At 35.4% G+C, this 19780-nt stretch overlaps 1 long non-coding RNA gene across 1 annotated transcript in view; it reads right to left on the minus strand.

Annotated features, from left to right (window-relative positions):
- Nucleotides 1-4255: 4255 nt before the first annotated feature.
- The window catches only part of LOC134474323 (uncharacterized), an 82667-nt gene continuing 67142 nt past the window's right edge, over nucleotides 4256-19780 (minus strand). Inside the window, exons 5-6 of the long non-coding RNA XR_010045111.1 lie at nucleotides 4783-4870; nucleotides 4256-4386 (exon numbers count right to left, since the gene is read on the minus strand). This is a non-coding gene — a long non-coding RNA (uncharacterized LOC134474323). The remainder of the gene's footprint in view (nucleotides 4387-4782; nucleotides 4871-19780) is intronic.

Raw genomic sequence — 19780 nt, forward strand, 5'->3', positions numbered from 1 at the left:
AGAGTAAATACGGTCCAAAATGTACAACAGATACTCTGAGAGTAAAGGAGGAGGAAACTGTCCTCAGAGATCAATAATCTGGGTTCTAGTTCTGGGTCTGTGTCTGCCAATAGCTTGCTTCACGTCCTTGGTTGGAGGAATGAAGCTCTTGCAGGCTGCAGTAGATTCATCTATAAATTTCAGTAATTTTCACTAGAACAGACACACTGTTGGGACACTGGACTTGCTCCAGAGGGAGACATACATCAAAGGATGAGATTATGCTCTGCTTTATGTCAGTTTTGCTTTGCCTGGAAAGAGCTGTCTCCAGTACCTATGGCACCTCAGACAAAGTGAGAAACAGAAATCACTTCCTTCTGAAGGACAGAAACCACTTGCATCCACAATCCCCCTGTCTCTGGATCATCCAGTTGCCGATAACATGATATTAACATCCACATTCAATCACTCTGAGGTCCCCTTGGGGAAACACAATGTAAAGTGAAGGGCATGTTACTGAATGGATGTAATCCAAATTCAGACTTTATATAGAGCAGCTGGCAGGGAGATCTACGGAGGAGAAGACACAGAATACACTTGTGCTGGGCCTGGCCCTTTGATAGCTCAGTGCGCAGTGTTCTGTGTTGTGACTAGGTAAGATAAAAGCTTACGGTGAAAGTTCTAAGTGGTTTCTCTGAAAACCAGAAAATCTTGGGTGTGAGTAAGACAGTTAATATCTGACAGGCAAGTAAGCACATCCCTTCTTTGGCTCCACAGTGACCACAGAGCCAGTAGGAAGCCGAGGGCATCGTTTGTCTAAGATGAATGTGTTTAGGAACCGAGGTCCATGAACTCATGGAGGCACTGATTTTGGCACCAGTACTGCAGTTCTGAATGTCTTACTGTCTTCACCTTAAAAACACAGAAAGTTGTTCTATCTCTTATAGATACCATAAGAGGTCATGTACACTGCTGAACTGGAACTCGGTTATGTCCAACACCATGCATGGTGCTCCTGATGCCATTTGAGTTAGAGTTTTGGCACTGGGGCTATTTAAGTTTTATTTTTAAATCATCAGAGAAGCTTATAAATATAGAAATAAACACTACATATTTATGTGTTTGTATATTTGCATGTATATTTAAAGGTTGTATTCTTTTTTAGGTATTTTATAAATATATAAATAAACACTACATATTTATGTGTTTGTATATTTACATGTATATTTAAAGGCTGTATTCTTTTTTAGGTATTGGATTAAAAGAGGACAAATATCAGCAGCTCTTCTTTCCTTCTGTCTTGCTTTGATATTTCAACCTTAATATTCAACATGTGTTATTTTAATTTTTTAAAAAATTTCTGATGACAAGAATTGGATCTAGCTTACACACAGGCTAAGCACATGCTGTATCACTCGCACCCCAAGAACCTTATGACATTTTAGATTTAGTTTTAATCTTCAGCTCCTACGCCCAGAGCTGGGGTCTGAGCTATGGGAGATTCCAAAAATCAGACCCTGCTTGGAGCATTCTCTAGGTGTGTAGCACCTAGAGCAAAGATCTCCCAGTAAAGCAGACCCAATCCAAAGTGGGAACTGACAGAGACAAAACCTAAAAGGTAATGGTGATAAGATCCACTTATGAGAGATTCCTGGGATGCTCCAGAGAAGAAAAGACATGATACTCTGATACACATGGTTCTCAGGATAACAAGCTTTTAGAGACAGGTTAGTCTGAACCATTTCTTCATTAAGAGACTGGCCAGAATTTGAATAAATGAATAGAACAGATATAGCTCTGCTCACATATAAAAAGATTTGTTAGTGAACCAGATCTGAAGGGCCAACTTAGTGTACCATCTGACCACAGGCATAGTTGCTATGTTTTCATCACAGGTCTTTCCTAACCTGAAATTAAAAATCGTGCTCTCATGATCTCTTAGGAAAGCCTAAGAACCACACAATCTTAGGTGCTAACCCTGGTTCAGAAAGTTGAGGTCCAGCACTTTTTTGCTAAGGAAGCACTTTGCAATTTGTAAGCAGCACAGTTGTCATTTCCAGAGTGAATATTCACTGACAAAGGGAAGTCATAGCTGACAGATTCCAGATGGAGACAAAAGATTGTGGTTATCACTACAAACCCAGTTTCTCTTTGAGAAGTGCAGCTCAGGACATGTTTTGCTAAAGCTCCCCGCTCATTTTTGCAGTTGGTACCCTGGGTTCTACTCCTTTTCTTTATCTGGCTCCCAAAGTGCACCAAATTTGTAGGGTAAGAAATGTTTACACATTTTTTTATACAATCTGAACAAAAGTTTTATCGTATGCAAATGCAGACAGCGGAAAATCACATTTAGAGGTAACTCACAAAATTGACCAACTTTTATGGTGTCTTGTGCAGAAAAACTTTTATTATCTCTTGGGCTGATATTTATTATTAAATTCCCAACAGCATTTGTTTCTCACATATTGTTCTATTTTTTGAGAGTAAAAATGCTTATCGATAGCTTTTTAACATAAGACATTATTTAGACTAATAATGAATGTTAGACATGAATTTCTATGAATACTATAGATTTCTTAGAAAATAACAAAAATTATATACATTATTTGAAGTTAGTATGTGCAACTACCCTAACACAAATGTTGGGTGATTACCTTCTAGCCTATGACCACAGATTTATACACTAAGACTGTTATACTGCAATAACTCAGAGATTTCCTAGTTCTAGTATTCAGGGCTTCCATGATTTTAGTATTTGTTGATGTTTTCAATAATATTATTTCATTTCCAAAGGCTCCTTCTTCTGCTGTCCTCTCTCTCTCCAGATTCCTCCACAGATAAATAATTCCAGATGGAACTCATTTAGATTTATTATTATTATTTTAATAGCTCCCATATATCTAATGCTTACAATGTACAGGATATATATATTATCTGACATAATCCATATGCAGCCCACGTTTTAGCTCAGGCTTGCCTTTCTCCATACTTTGGGAAGAGGGAATTTGTCTGAAAACCATTTTTTTGCTCAACTTGTAACTACTTCTCAGGGTTGCATTCTTCTCCACATCACTATTGGCTGTGTCTTGGAAAATAGTCACTATGCTGCCAACCATTGCCTCAAACTCTGGGACAGTCACTATCCTTGAGGTGGAGCTGCTGCTTCTCAGACAGGATCAGGGATAATGATATAACTTTGTTACAGTTTGCATTTTAAGCACCCCCCAGGGATGCATGCTTTAAAGTGTTGGCCTCTAGCCTGTAGTATTACTGGGAGATGAGGGACAATTTAAGGAGGCAGGATCTACTGGAGAGAAGTTAGATCATTGGAGGCATTCCCTTGAAGGATATAGTGGGTTGTCAGCCCTTCCTCTTCTCCGCTTCCTGCTCAATTTATTGTGAGCTTTGCGCTACCAAATGCTCCCATCATGCTGTTCCACCTCTTCAAAGATCAAAGCAACAAAGCAAACAATAATGGGCTGAAACCTCTTAAACCATGAGCTGAAGCAAATCTTTCCTCTTTACGAGTTGATTCTCTCAAATATTTGGTTATAGTAATATCTGATTAACATATTCTTAACTCCTTCAAATCTACGTGTTGGCCTCTTTAACATATATTATGAAGTTGGGCATAACTGTTCCTATTTAACAGAGGAAACAATAACATAAAAATTAATGAGAAATAAAATGATGCCCACACTCACCAAAAAAAGGAATTGAATACATAGAAAACAGGTGCATGAATGGCTGGATAAATGATAAAGTAGCATTCATAAACCCTTCAGAAAGCAGCCTGATTCCTACTCTTATTCCATGTCTGGAACATCCCTTCCTTTGCTTTTTAGGAAGAACCTTCTTCTATCCTGTTTCAAAATTCATCTTCCTGAAAACCACACCTGCAGTCCACAAGGCTGACCTGGGGTCGGATTTTATGATTTTCCTCCTCCACAGCTAACAATAGACCACTCTAACTCATAATAACATATTTTTCCCCAAATCTGTGTTACAAGAGGAGCCTCCAAAGTATATTAGACAAGGTCAGGATGGATTTTGAATCCTACTCAAAGCTTGTCTTTCACATGAGGTCCAATATGCTTTCCTCATTCTTATGTTTTTTTAACTGTAAAGCTGAACATTTACACTTCCTGCTCTATAACAAACATTTTTCACAGAACATATAATAGAATCTATGGTCTAAATGGACAGGAAGAAACACCTTTATTCTGCATATAGCGTAATATGTCCTGATTTCTTCTCTTACCTCGCTGGATTGCTTCGTAATATGACACACAACATCACTGGCTCGCCTCTATTTTTCTTCCAACACGTCCAGACAAAATAAGAGTGTACAAAATCATACGTGTTTTCTACTTCTCAATCCACAAACCATCTGTGTCAAGAAGTTTCCTGGAAGTATGCATATACCAAGAAAAATATCTGAAATAAAAGGTTTTTCTTTCTCATTTAAATCAAATCAGGTTTGTGGATTATGCACCCCACTAGTTATAATCCAACAGGCCACAAAATGAAAATTTTCTATTTTCTTGTGTATAATACAGATCGTAATGGACTGGAAATAATGGTTAGCTTAGGTTGCCCTTTAAATTATATTTATAATAAGCATTGGAGTAGCAAACACTATTCCAGTGTTTGTGAAATGAAGCTCAAAGCATCAGAACAACACATCACAATTATACATACAGTGAGTAAAATTGCTAAAATCTGACCAAAGGTAGTGAGTTACTGAAGTGCATCTATTATAATCAGTTAAAGAATTCGCATTATTTAGGAGTGTTAACTTACTTTGAGTCAAGGAGAGAAATTATTTGTGTTTCATGCTTTCTGGTTTCCTAGTTCTGTTCTTTTCTCCAGTCCTCATCTTGTTAATTCACTGAAAGAATGGTAAGAACATTGGCATTTATATCATTTTCTCAGAATGAATTTAAAAGAAAAAGATCACACTCTGTCAGAAGAACACTAGGATTTAAACATCACAAGGGGAATATTTTCTCCTTTTCTAAAAATACAGTTTTTCTTTATGTAGACTCACATTTCTGTACTATATTGCTTTCCTTAAAGAAAATCAAAAAAGCCCTTTAACATTTCTTATAGAGTAGGTCGACAAGAAATTAATTCCCTCTTTTGCTGGTTTTTCTTGAGCATATTTTAGTTTTCTTCCATTTTTTTAAGGAACGAGTTAGCTGGTTATATCATTCTAGCTTTGTGGGATTATTTTTATTTCAATATAACAATATTTTATTCCATTCTTTTCTTGCTTGCATGAATCTGTGAGAATTACCTTGTATTTCTTACTTGTCTTTTTAAGATTTTCCCCTTTGTCTCTGATAGACTACTATTTCAATATGATCTGTATCTGCTGTTTATGCTAATAAATATTCTGGGCCTGATGAATTTAGTGGGGTATTTGTCATGAATTGTGAAGTCTTAGACATTTCTTTTCAAATATTGTTTTAAAGTGATATCTTGATTGTGTGTATTGGCCTTTTTGAAATTGTTCAGCAGATGTTGGATTTTCTGTGTGTTTTACTTTGGGGAAATTTTATTCCCTATCTTTAAGTTTACTTATTCTATGATTGGTTGTGCTGCATCTATTAGTGAGGCTATCAATAGCATTTTTTATTTCTATTACAATGTTGATTTCATGGATTTTTTTTCATAGATTCTTTCTTAGTATTTTTGTCTCTCTGATCACATTATCCATTTTCTTTCTCATAGAGTTTACTTTGTATATCTCTATTACATCTCTTAACATATTAACTATACTTAATTATTCCTACTTTATCATTCAAACTTCCGTGTCACTGTGACTGTTGTTTATTTTTCTACCTGACAAATTACAAACTTGTATATATGTAGGGTATTTAACATGATGTTTTAAAATATTTATACATTGTGAAATGGTTAAATTGAGCCAATTCATGTATGCTATTTCTCCTATTAATTCTTGTTATAAATTCATATTAAATTTACTAATTTAATAGCTTATTATTCTCTATAGTTTTCATAGATGGTTATGCTAGGTAAAAATATTATAGGCAGTCAAATAGGGCAAGGCCGTCAGGGGAGCCAATACAAAGGAGGAAAACACAACTGTGGCCAGAGGAACATCTATTGGAGGCCAGTCCTTAAGATAAAGATAAAATGACCACACCTACATACCTCACTGAGAGATAAATAATAAATTTACATCAGTCACCCCAGTGGGTGACCAAGACTCCCTGATTCATTGCTTCCAAGATCCTTGTTCGTTCCATGTGTACTTATGTGACCTGCTTCCTCATTCAATATTACCTAGGTGGCTAAATTTGTAATTTTATTGGTTGATCATAGCTTTGTCCCACATTGCATCCACCTCGTGATTTTGTCTCCACCTAGTGATTTTGTAAAACTTCCTCTGCAAAGTGGGTCCATGACAACCCATTTTTCAGATCCCCTCTTGTTTCTCTGGAGTTATCTTTCTCTCTCAAATATTTCCTATTCTTAACCTCCATTCTTCCTTTAGAATTCACTCTTTGGTTTTGGGGAGCACAAACTCAATATATTTGACATCTAGCAGCTTGGAAGTTACATTTATTCCCCAGATATCATAATCACGTATTGTCCAATAGCTCTCCAAGTGAAATTTTATGTTTCTTTCAATATCTCCCCAGTCCACACCTGTCCCAGGCCCTAGCAACTACTATTACATCCTCTGCCCCCATGAGTTTGATGTTTTAAGTTTCTATATATAAGTAAAATTATGCAGTATTTATCTTTCCGTGCTTGGTTTATTTTCCTGAACATAATGTCCCCTAGGTTTATTAACATTGCAAATGATAGGAATTTCTTCTTTTAAAGGCTGACTGGCATTCGGTTAGGTTTATCTAACATATTTTTTTTCCTACACTTTGGAAATATCTTAGCTATTGTGAATAATGCTACAATGAACATAAAAAAGTAAATATTTCTCTTACAGACTGATTTAATTTCCGTTAGATATATATCCAGTAATGAATTTCTGGGTCATATATTAGTTCTTTTTTCCATTTAGCTTTTGAGGAGATTCCGTAATTTTTTCCATGTTTTGAATAAATTTAAATTCACATTCCTATCATAATGTGCAAGAATTTCCTTTATTTTATATCCTCATCAGCTTACCTTTTTCTCTGAAACAGCCCTTCTAACAGGTTTGTAGTACTATCTCCTTGTGGTTTTGTTTTTCTGATGATTTGTGTGGTGCATATTTTTTCATATACCAATTATCCACGTGTGTGTCTTCCTATGAGAAATATTATTGAAGCCTTATGCCAGATTTTAAACCAGATTATTCGTTTTCATACTGTAATATAGCCCTGACCATACAGCTGGAAAAGGTATCTATTATAAACGAAGCGATGAATACATTTCATATGATTATTATTCTTCTGTCTCCAACGCCCAACACGTAACTGTGCATGATCCTTTCTCAGACCATAACTGGAAGAATCCAGTGAGATTTCTTGAGTTCCTTTTAGGATTTCATTCAAAAGCCAGGGATATCCACCAATTTTATTTTCCTTGACAGGACTTCCAACTCTCCAGAACCAGGTGGTTGCTAAAGTCTCTACAGATTTATTTAGTTTTTCAACTGCTGCTCTCTGATGGATTCCTTGATTTCGTTTCCCTGACGCTGTGGTTTAAAAACCCAGTGTAGGGATTTTTATGCAAATTGTAATTCTCTCTTGTTGCTCTGTTTTCCCTCTTTTTAGTGATTTCCCCTTTTAATTTTTATAAGCTGTGGCACCTTTGAGCTGTTCCTTTTTTTCAGTTCAGTAACACTCACTTTGTATTTGTATTTGATTGTTAAATGTCCTTAGTACTTAAATCTAGGGCTCACCAAATTTTGGCTTCTTATTTCATGTTCCTTTCAGTTTCTGTCATCTTTAAACAGCATCTTCAAGCAGTTTATATTTTATTCATAGTTTATAGTCACTTCTGCATGGTGGTCTTGTGAAACAGTTTAGAAATAGAGCAAATAAGGTAATGAATTCCAGTGAGACCTGGCATTAACTATCTAATGAATACACTTCATCCATGAGTTGGGCTTCTTCTTGGTAGATTCGACAAACTGATTCTATCAAGTGGATCTATTTATATTCAACAATCACCAGACTAACATAGAAAAATCAGAGACCCATTTTATTAATTTTCCAAGATAAATAAGACTTGGACTAGTCTTCAGAGCTGCGTAATGAGCAACTTGCCTTTCCCGTCGGCAAATCTACATGGGAAGTCAAATTACAAGCAGGAGTTTGTTTGTTGAGCATGAAATCAGAAAAAGGGATTGCGTGTTTAATGGACTCAAGCTCAAATGGCCTCAGGTGTACATCTCCACAAAATGGAATTCCTGGGAATGGAACAGGCTCCTCTTTCTCTGACTGAATTTCTCTTCTTCCCCCAACCGCATTTATTTATCTCTGTGCCTCTCTTTTTTATGAACTTTGGTTGTGTTATCCAAAAGCATTATTCTTTAATAAAAGTTTATAATGTTAATGTGGTTATAGATTCTACGCTCTGAGTGATATTTTATCTCTTATGACTTTCCCTATCATTAACTGATTTCTGTATTTATTATTCTAATTTAATACTAAGAGAAATATCTTATTTCCTTGAAGTTCAACATCTTAGGAAGGTCTGATAATGTTTCTCAGGCAGAGACTGCAGAACCGATCACCTTGAGTATGAAGATTAACTGGGATAACATACGTAATGCTCCTTGAGTTTGCTTGACAAGCATTGAAAAAACCCTTTACTGTCCTCACATTTATTCAAGGAAAACAGGTGTTACAGAAAATACCATTCAGTTTCTCTTGTGTGACCTCCACATGATTATGATAATTGTTTTCTTAAGGCTGACTGGCCAGAAAGCTAAGTCTTAAACTGCAAGTTTGAATGGAGATTAAAATAAAACAGAAGAAAGAGTTTTAATTATCAAGTCCCATCCATAAGACAATGATAAATCAAAATCTTACACTATGGTGTTAGCAAGTTTTTTGCTGCCATGACAAAATACCTGGGGTAAATCAACTTAAAGAAGGAAGGATTTATTTTGGCTCATGGTTTCCAAGGTTTAAGTCCATTGTTGTGCAGTCCTATTGCATTAGGCCTAAGATAAGGAGGGTTTAAGCACACAGCAGAATAAAGTTAAATGCTCCATGGCAGCCAGAACAAAACGCTCCCATCCCTTAGCATTCAGACAATAACTTCTGACTTCTGTCAATCATGAGGACATCTAAGCCAAAGATCTCAGTATTTGTCCTCTTACGCTTATGTTGGTGAATTTAGGAGCTAGTCTGTCAACCCCATCAGTGGCATGGTTAAATTTTACATATGATAATTGTATCAATTGTAGTATCTCATTTGCCTCTGTTGTTATTTACCATAATAATTAAATATCTATGTGGAAACGGAGGGTAAATATTTTAAATGTGATTTTATTTAAACCTTACAGTTCTGTTGACTATGGTTTGTTCTCATTTTCTAGCTGAGAAAACTGATCCATACATATCAGGATGAACATGAGTGAAGCTTATTCAAAGTCATGCTTGCATTTACTGTACTGCTTCATAATTCCTCTTGGTGTTAGAATTTTATCTTAGTCAAGGCACCAGAGATAATGATTAAAGGAGTGATTCCAATACTGAATAGTTAAACCTGAAGGAGATTTGGAAGTAGCTATTTTGAAAGATGAAATATTTTGGTGATGTTTATCAAAAATAAATCCACTCTCTCTTTGTATGGCTCCCATGGTAACAGAGATACATTTCAGTTTGTACATGTGTAATTCATCACTAATGCATTTGTTGCATACACAAAGAAAGTTTTATTTTTTTTAAGCAAAGTATTCTGTTAAAAAAGGCACTGAAGCCAGAATTAGTAAAGCTATTGTAGATTAGGGAACCTATCTAGACCTCAGTTCACTTATTCATTAAATATGGCATTAGCCCAGATGATCTTTGATGTCCAAGAGCTCAGAGTTCAGTTCCATCCAGTCTTTTCTTATGACTGGCTTTCTCAGCGACTTTCTAATGGTACAGATTGACAACAGCTCACCCAGAGTCAAATTCCCATTTAAAACACAGGTCTTGTTATTTTGGTACCAATTACAAGGTTATGGATCATACTTAAAGGTGTTTAATATGTTGTAATGTTTAGACACACTTGGCTCCAACATTTATAAGCACTGTTTGTAGCAACAAGAAACATGCTCTCACTCCATAAGTATGTAAGACTGCTGTAAAAACAGTACAGATGGGCCGGAAAGAAAGAGCCTCAAACCAGCTACAAAGAAAGGCAACAAGTGTTTTGAGGTACACTGTGGTTTTACCTGCTAACTAATCTCCCATCAGTTGGAGTACCTTTTTTTTTAATAAGGGCACATACTATTACAGGTTTTTACTTTATTTCAATCCCTGATGTAGAATATTTGTAAAGCTGGTGTGAAGGATTTTATAGCCTTGTATGAATGTTTTATTCAGGAGTTGTAATTCTGTTATTAATGAGATCACACTTTCTGGAGAAGATTCCTATCTCTTCTCAGCCTACCAAAGTAACAGCTGATGACTTCTCAGGTGCTGGGTACTCAGCATTGCAGTAACAATAGGATGGAGAACACTCATCTTGGATGTGAATGTTACCCATGTGTTTGAATTCTAGAGGAATTCTGGGGGCATTCCCAATAAATCTTCCTTAAAAGCTTTTTATTCAAGTATGCTTTTAAATATCAAGGAAGAAGTGAAATGTGTAAGTCACTTAAGATCCAAATTTCTGGCAAAGACAAGTTTTATAAGTTAGACTTCAGAGGACTTTGACAAAAAATTAATCTCTCTGTATACCCACTAGGATTCACAAGCAATGGAAGTGCCAGCATATCCGTATCCAAGCTGGAAGTGGGCAGTTATTTTTACATATCTGTAATTGCTAATTTTCAGAGAGAGAGAGAGAGAGAGAGAGAGAGAGAGAGAGAATCCTCGGATACTTGGTAAACTTTTGAACTGCATCACGCTAATGGAGAAGCAGGTGGATTTAAATTTGAAGAGCCTAGTTTAACAAATTAAACCATGTACATATGCATGCACACACACACACACACACACACACACACACACACACGTATATGTATTATATATATATGAAATGGGTCCTTAGCAGTAGGAAAGGTCAAGGAATATGCCAGTCTTAAAATACATAGTGTGGATTCTATTTCATTCAGTTAACTGTTCAGAGTAGCCTTACAGGGATTATGCTAGATGCTGAGGACACAAAGCAAAACAAGATAAGATAAAACAATCTAAGTTTTCCTTGAGAGCACACAAGGATCAGTAAACTACTGCCAGCAGGAATAAACGGCTTATTTTTCTACTGCCCAAAATATTAAAATTGTTTTATGTATTTTAAAGGATTATGAGAATGAAAAAAATCAATACAAAATTTCAAAGAAAAAGGGCAAAAAAAATTGGGGCCATAAAGCTTAAGATATTAAATTTCTGGCCTTTTGCAGGCTTCTGCTGCACCATAGGTTAAGAAAGGAATTACAGTCAGAAAGAAAAGATAAGATAGCATAATTTGTGGTTTATCACATCTAGCAGGAAAACGTCTAACCCAAATTTGAGAAATCTATGAAGGTTTCTCAGAGGATGTGGCATTTACACGGGATCTAAAAATGAGTGTAAATAGAAAAAGACAGAAGACATGAGAAGATTTTCAATGCAGAAGGAAGCACGCTGAGGTGTGGAAGGAAATTGGACGTGACCAGAGCCCAGGTAGAAACTGAGCTTCCAGGAGCGATCAGGCTAGAAATGAGGCACCAGGTGGGGTACTATCTTTCATCCCAGTCCTCTGAGACTGTAGTTTTCCCCTCATAGTCTGGTAGCAGTGAAAATATATGTCTTGTTATGACTTTAGGGGAATAATGATGAGAAACTTGCCTATCCCGGACCCTTTATAGGTAAGAGATAGGCGAGATTTTTTTTTCTACTCATTAGACATTATATGTGTGTCTCTGTGTGTGTTTCTTTATATACGTGCATGTAGATATTTCTATGTTTCTTGATATGTTTCCTGGTCATTTGTGTGTACTAGCCTTGTGAAAATTCCAAAAAATGATAGTACTTCTTCATGGTAAGAATTTGAATGGCAGAAATAAGTAATTTTTATATGTACATCTTTGCAGAATTTTTTAACAGATCATATATACACCAGTATCTAATTCGTTGGATCACAGGACATGCATACATTTTTGCTGAAGTATAAAATATACTTAGAAGAGTACAGAAACTGTAACTGTACGTTTAATGAGGTTCAATAGAGTAAATATACTCATGAACCTAAATCATATCCTCTTAGGTCTAACTACACCTTACCAAAGAAATTCCGATTGGAAGTTATCTAATTGTTACAGTAACTCAAAGAGAACTGACATTTATAGCATCAGATCTTCCTATCTCTAAATACATAAATTCTCCATTTATTAGTTTTCTTTCAATTTATTTCAATAATGTTTTGCAATGCCTTACCTCCAATAAAATTTAAACCATAAACTCAATCTATATATATTTCTTAGAACCCACAACTTTATAAAGCCAAAATTCAATTGAAGTAACTTTTAGCAATATGTTTTGTTTAGCCCAGTATAACCCAGTGATTATAATTTTAGCATTTAACCAAGATCAAGAAGTTAATAGTTATGTTTCAGTTATTTTTTTGTGTGCTAAGTCTACACCTGCAGAGCATGTCATGAAACTCTGCAGTTTGCCTGAGAACCACAGCTCAAGGGTTTATGAACTCTGTGTGGACATAACCACTGCACTGGACAGTGCAATTATGTAGTATTTTATGTACAGAAAATTAGACATATTTCATAGATGGACTCTTCTGTGTTCAGTTGTTTGATGCTATTACAAATATATCTGAGTTTTAAAACATCATATTTTTACTTGTTGGTTCATGATGTATAAAAAGTATAATCATCTCACAGGATCCCTTTGCAAATGTCAAAGCCTGTGAGTTTTCTATCTTTAATCCTTACATTAAATGTGCATTGCCCCATAGGCTATCAATCTTCTCTAGATCACTTGTGATCCCTAAAAGAATATAAATTCTGGAATAAATATTTGTTATGCTGACCATATAATGCAGATAATGACCAGAAAGAAGACTTTGTCAATTCAAAATAGAGGTAATTTTTTATTAGTCCATGTGAATGATACAAACTAATGAGATTAATTTTGACATATTTGCACATATAACATATGGTGATCATTCACACTCCTTTGCCCCCCTTTCCCTTCCCTCTCTTCCCTCCCCTGCCCTGCCCTTCCCTCTCCTTCCCTCCCTTCCTCCTTCCTTCCCTTCCCTTCCTCCTCCCTCCCTTCTCTTCCCTTGATCCCACTTCTTATTTCTGTCAGTCTTTTTTTTTTTTACATGTTGCTCATTTTCCCCTAGATTCCACATGTGAGAGAAAACATGTGACACTTGCATTTCTGGTTCTGGCTAAATTTACTTGACATGATGATCTTAAGTTCCATCAATTTTACTGCAAATGACAAGATTTTGCTCTTCTTTATGGCCAAATAAGACTCCAATGTCATTTTACCTTCCTTCCATCCTTCCTTCTTGCTTTTTCTGTTTTCTCTTCTTTCTTTCTTTCTTTCTTTCTTTCTTTCTTTCTTTCTTTCTTTCTTTCTTTCTTTCTTTCTTTCTATTTGTTGACAAGCACCTAGACTGTTTCATATTTTAGCTATAGTGAATTACATTGCCCTAGTACACAAGTATCTCTATAGCACCCTGACTTTAACTTATTTATAATTTTGGAATATACTGACAAGAGGTGTAGTTAAATCAATTTTCTTTAGAATCCATTTAGAGTTTATGGTTTATGTTAAGTTTTCTGATTTCCTAAGTAGCTGTACTAATTTATATTCCCACAATCAGTGCAGAAGCGCCCTCTTCCTCCTTGCTAATGTTCATGGTTTTTCATTTCGTTTTTTTATAATAACCATTCTGATTGGGGCAAAAATGAGTATTAATACAGTTTTGATTCACCTTTCCCTAGTGGCTAATGGTATTGAACAGATTTTGATATATCTATTGTCCACTTGTATTTCTTCTTTTGAAAAGTGTCTGTTAAATTCATTTGTTTGTTTATTGATTTGGTTATTTATATTTGTTCTTGTTTGGTTAGCTGATGTTAAGTTTTCTGGAGTATTTGTTATCTTCATAGGGTCAGTTATTATAGATACAGATGACTAACTATACAATGTATTTTTGCATATTGATTTTTTGTCTAGCAATATACTAAAATTAGTCATTCCAATAGCATATAGACTATTTCTTCTAAACACATCTACATGATAATTTATCTCTTTAAAAAAATTTCAAATTTATATAGCATTAGGCCAAAGATACTCTTTCTTAATGGAATGGGCAGTTCAACTCAAATCTGTGAAAAATGACCCAGAATTATACATCAAAACTCATAATATCCCTGAAGTAGGTTATGTTTTCAAAACTGTTATAGACATTAAATCCATATTTCTAGTTCAGCAGTTATGGATTTTGTATGTTCCTTTTAATTCCTTCCATAATTTCCCATCATTTTAAAATTTCCAAGTAAAACTTTCAATGCATGTTTTTGCAGAAGTTATAGGAAATAGAGTATGATACTATTCATCAACAGAAATTAAAACCATGAAGTTACAATAATTTATCAAGGCCCACACTTTTTAGTCCAAGTCCATTTTTTTATGTTCTTCATAACCAAGTCAACTTTTCCAGATAATTAAGGCTTACTTCTTTGAACAACACATTTTTAAAAATTACTATTTTATAAAATATTTTAAATCCATTACATAATTTTAAGACTTTCTTGACAGAACATATTAAACTTCATTTGACCTTTTATTGATGATTGGTGTCACTCATGAATTATAATAATTGTTCTGTGTTGCAAATCAAGTTTTTTCTCAGGGAAGAATATATGAAGTTGCTTCTTTTTTTTTTTGAAAAATTAGAACAAACTCTGTTATCTTTAAATTATAATTCACAGATTTTTAAAATTGTTTTTTCCATATTTTAGACAGTTAAAGTCATACTTTTCTTCCTTCCTACAAATGTTGATTCTTGTGCTGTTAGTATGAGACCAAAAAGAACATGAATAGGGCAAAGTCAATGGTAGAGATCATTTAGAGATCTAGGAATTGTTCACTTATAAATTCTGGGATCATTGTACAAATTCCCTATGATGAATATGATCATTATGTGTACCTAAAATGTACCAGTAAACTTAATTAATTAAAAAATGCACTGTGGTCAATATGAATAAAGCTTGTTTCTTTTGACCCAATTTAAAAAAAAGAACGCCATCTTAAATATCTTTCTTACGGAAGAATAAAACTGTTTCATATAATGCCATTAGAGCAATGTTATATAAAACTATATAATAGCTTTAGTTTTATGGCTTCCTAGTTATTACTGTCTCAGCTAATAAATTCCTACTCTTTCAAATCACAAATGGAATGTTCTAGTCCATACAACTGTAAACATCTACCACAAGCTTTTCAAATATATATCAACACTATAAACTTCCCTCTACTCCAAATGGAAGTACACATGAGCTATTTGAGATAAGAGACGGAAAAAAGTAGCACATAAACTCCACACAGCCCTGGTTTAAACAAGACAGATACACTGCTTCCTTTCCCATAAAAGCCCAGGGATGGCATGGCAGCTCTGTCTCACAAAGCCAAGCTCCTTTGTACTCTGCTCCAGCATGCCTGGAGATTGACCTTGTCGTATTTCTGAAGAATACTTGCGTTTCAGGTAACAGATAGGAAAAATGAATAAATAGGAAAAAAATGGGCAAAAGTACAGAGCACTTCTTCCCTGAAGAAAGGCCCCTAAACCGTCACCACTGTAAGTTTTATGATATTGGTCACAATTTGGCACCAAAGTAAACTGGTGAAAATATTCAACTCTGGAAAACCTTTTATGTTACTAGAAATTCTGTCATGGAAAAGAATGTTGGAAGATAGTTAATGGGCTCTGAGAGAACCTATATTGTGTATGCATTCACTCTACCACAAAACCTGGTTTCCTAAGAATCTACTTTCCTAGGAAATCAGGGATTTATGGTTATATTCTTCCTAGTCCTAGAATACCTATCAGTCATAGCTGATCTCAGTGCTTATATCCGTTTTAGATGGTGATGAACCAATCACATGTTGAGGAACAACACACAAGACCTAGACTTGTTTGAAATTCATATTATATAAGTATATCTACAGATACTCATAATATACCCATGTGTATTAATAATAGCTGGAGATATGTTTTGTTTTTGTGCTTACATATTATGTTATAGCTTTATATATTTAGATAAGATCTTTTTTTTTTTTTTTTTTTTTGCATTTTTACCAGTACCAGGGATCGAACTCAAGACCACAGGCTTGCAAGGCAGGCACTTACGCCCCTGAGCTAAATCCCCAGCCCCTAGATAAGATCATTAACAAATACATATATATTACTTAACTTTTAAAGATTAAGTATATAACACATGGAAAAGTGAATAAAACATAAATACATAATTTAAGAAGTTATTGGCTAAGGTCTGAATGTTCACGCTCACCCTCTCTCCAAGTTCGTGTGTGGATGCCCAGAGCATCAGTATTTGGAGATGGGGCCACTAGGAAGTGCTTAGGTCATGAGTGTTGAACCATCATGAGTGAGATTAGTGCCTCTATGTAAAAATATCTCAGAAAGATCTTCATCTTTGTCCCATGAAAGTTTACAGAGAAAAGACAGCCTTGGACGAGCGAGGTTACAAGCTGTCACCAGAAGACAAATCTTATGGGTCCTTGATCTTGTACTTCCCATCTTCCCAAACCACAAGAAATAAATTTTGCTGTTGATGAGCCATTTAGTGTGATGAGCCATTTTTTTATAATGGTGCTTAAAGACTAGGACGTCATAAGTGAATACCCGTGTGCCTACTACCAAGGTCAAGAAGCAGAGCTGGAAGCCATATGTGCTGGTACAAGCCTATAAACGGAGCACTCAGGAGGCCACAGGAAAAGGATCACTGCCAGTTCAAGCCAAGCCTGAAGTACATATTGAGACCCTATCTCAAAAGAAAAGAGAAGGGAAGGGAGGAGAGGGGAGGGGAGGAGAGGGGAGGGGAGGGGAGGGGAGGGGAGGGGGAGGGAAGAAAACCAGCATGCAAAAAGGAAGGAAGCAGAGAAAGGAAGGACAGGGGATTGAGCTCAGTGGCTCAAGCACTTGCCTGGTAAGCATGAGATAATGAGCTCAATCCCTGATGCAAAAAAATAAAAACAGGAAAGAAACAGGCTTGTAAAATAGTACCAGCCCTGGCAACTTCCATATGCAAGCTTTCTCATCAAATTTCTTGCCTTTTTAAAAGAAAAAACACACATGCAAGCACCTTGATCATCTTTTTTTTAAAATTTTATTTAAGGAGAAAAAGAAAAAAAAGCAGAAAGAGGGTACAAGTTATACAGAATTTCAGAAAAAATGAACAGTAGGAAATCACTAGTGAATAGATTACATATTGTCATCTTAGAAATAGTTGTTCAAGTTACAAAATTAAAGCATATAAAGTAGACATTCAAACAGTGAGACTGCAAACAGTTCTGTTCAAAGATCCAACAAAACTCAGTAATATGGTTAACTATCTTATACACGTAAATATACATGCAGTTATATCCTTTGGTTCACTTTCTTTTCCTCTCTTTTGTACAATGACACTTACACATTTTGGGTTTTATTACTCCCACAGTTACTATTTTTTTTCAAGAGAGTAAAACCAAATGTGACATAACAGAACAGAGTCAGTCAAATCAAAAGGATGGACATAATAGATAATGTAAAAACATAATACAAGGTGATCAACAATGGTTACCATAATGCCTCTTGCTATCTTAAAAAGAACTGCCTATATCATCAGTTATAATAAAATTGAATGCAACAGTAATGAACAAAACCAATAAAACCAAAACATTGGAGTCATTACAGGTCTTCAAAAGAAGATAATAGTCAACCAAAATCTTTTTAAATGTTATGGAGTTTATTAAATGTCTGTCTCCCATGGGCTTATTTGCTAAAACTGGGTCTCCAGCCTGAGGCCCTACTGAGAGATGTTGGAAACTTTAAAAAGTAGGGCCTAATGAGGGTAAGTGAAGTCACTGGGGGGTCGCCCTTCCAGGAAACATTGGGAACCCAGCTTCTTCTCTGTCTTAGCTTCCTGGTGCCATGAAGTGAGAAGCTTGGCTCTCCCATGATGCTCTGTCTGGCCACATCCTAAAAATGATGGGGCCCACCAACTACGGGCTACAGCTATAAACCAAAATAACATTTTCCTCCTTGGTAAGCTGATTTTCTCATATATTTTGGCACAGCAAGGGGAAGATGACAGAGGATGTCTTTACTTGCTTTTGTACAGCAGGGAATAGAAATCAGGGCCATACATGAGGTCACCCATACGCTACCACTGAACTACAGCAAAGCCCAAGAATGTTATGTTTTGAGATAGAAGACTCGGGATCTAATGCTATTACTACACAGCCTCTAACCAGCTGCATAATCTCGAGCAAACTGTTGAAACTCATGTATGTAGTGGAAATTTTCATTTGAAACACACAAACACACACACACACACACACACACACACATACACACACGGATGGTGTGCAGGGATATGTGTGTATGACAGTATGCAATTAAAGGATGTTTAAGATTATTTATAGCTTTGCAAGTCTTTTTCTTCATGTGAATACAATTATATTTTTGTATTTTTTAAATTTTTAAACCTTAAGTGCTATGCTTGGTAAAATATAAGTATATGAAATAGCTAGAATTACTGCCCCTCCATCAGAAATAAAGTTTGGTGCATTTAGAAATACAGTAATATACTTCATTTAATAATGTCACACTTAAGTGATTAAATTTTTATGCTTAATGTTCCAGAAAGAGATGGTCTGACTTCTAAGTTTGTGTTTGGATGGACTACCTTAATTAAATCCCTGGTGTCAAAGCATCATTAAAGGCATGAAAGGCACCTGATTTGTTGCACTAGTTAATTAATCATGTCTAGAGTAGAATTGGCTGAAAAAGTAGTGTTGGTAATTTTTTTTAAAAAAATCTCTTACCTTAAACAGGCTAACCTTGTTTTTCTAGTGTAACTTGCAACTTTCAAGCATTGTTTTCAAAGAATGCTTATAATTTTAGTTTTCTACAGGTAATCATAAACATGAGTTTGTAGTTCTTGAAAGAACAGTAAGGATGTAAGATATGGAGAAAAGCTTTCAAGGTAAGGAAGGTTGGAAAGTCAGGAGAAATGAAGACAAAGTATGAGAGATGAAAGAATAACCACAAAGGAAAACAAAAAAGTAGAAAAATCATTCAATATATTTAGAATTAATTCATTAATGTTAACCATTATAAGGTATCTCAGTGCATACCTCTGAGGGACGCACAACACAAGAGATGGCTGCTTTTATCACTGTCTGTGAGCTGTTAATTAGTAGTCGTTTTCTGGGAAGTCTACACATACTTCCTCGTCTACTGCGAAGTCATCGCGTGGTTAGCTTTAACTTGCCTTAATGTCATATATGCAAGTGTGAAACAGTGACCAGGGAACTCCAGTGTTGGGAGTGGGGGTGATTTCACCCACTTTCATCCCAGAAAAAACGCACTGGAGACAATGTGAGGAGACAAATGTGTATCTGCCATTTCATTCTTTGTGATCATG

The sequence above is a fragment of the Cavia porcellus genome, unplaced genomic scaffold (genome assembly GCF_034190915.1).
Source record: "Cavia porcellus strain 051 isolate PalLab524CR breed Dunkin Hartley unplaced genomic scaffold, mCavPor4.1 scaffold_32, whole genome shotgun sequence".
NCBI lineage: Eukaryota > Metazoa > Chordata > Mammalia > Rodentia > Caviidae > Cavia > Cavia porcellus.